This window comes from Carlito syrichta, unplaced genomic scaffold, assembly GCF_000164805.1.
Source record: "Carlito syrichta isolate Samal-C Ts95f unplaced genomic scaffold, Tarsius_syrichta-2.0.1 Scaffold69856, whole genome shotgun sequence".
Classification (NCBI taxonomy): Eukaryota; Metazoa; Chordata; class Mammalia; order Primates; family Tarsiidae; genus Carlito; species Carlito syrichta.
Genome location: NW_007013952.1, coordinates 1 through 629, shown reverse-complemented (window position 1 = coordinate 629; position 629 = coordinate 1). Strand labels below are relative to the sequence as shown.

The 629-nt window shown below is 55.5% G+C and overlaps 1 pseudogene; it reads right to left on the bottom strand.

Annotated features, from left to right (window-relative positions):
- Window positions 1-9: 9 nt before the first annotated feature.
- On the bottom strand, window positions 10-625 carry LOC103254158 (annotated as a pseudogene).
- Window positions 626-629: the final 4 nt, after the last annotated feature.

Here is a 629-nt window from a genome sequence, read left to right as displayed (position 1 = left end):
TACTTTAAGAAATTCAAATCCAATTGTGTGGAGGAGGAAATGTCTGCTGTTTTCACTACCCTTGTAGTCATGGAAGGGGCAGGGTGTGCCCCCATCTAACTAGCAGGAGGAATCCAAAGCTCAGAAGAAACTCATCTGAAAGGTGTCAGTTCACTGGTCCACACGTGAGTGCTCAGCTGGGGAATGTGTCGAGAGCCCAATCACAGGGTCCTCATGGGACCTTGCGCAGGTGGTGAAAGCTCTGCACGGTCTTCTCCACGGCGTCATCCAAGGTCACCAGCGGCCGGTAGCCCATGGCCTTTTTGGCTTTCTCACAGCTGTAGTAGTGGAATGTGCCAGCCAGTGCGACCCGCATGGGGGTAAAGGTGGGCTGCAGCTGAATGATGGGGCTGACCACCGTCACCAGCAGGGCCAGCAACAGGGCCAGATAGTAGGCCACCCAGTAGGGGATGTGGTACTTGGGGGCCTCGTAATTGAGGCCAGTCAAGATGCGAGACAGGAACGTCCAGAAAGGGATGGGCTCGTCATTGGTGATATGATAGGCCTTCCCACCCAGGGCCGTGTCCTGGGAGAGCCGCTCTGCAGCCAGGATGTGTCCATGGACCACGTTCTCTATGAAGGTGAAGTCT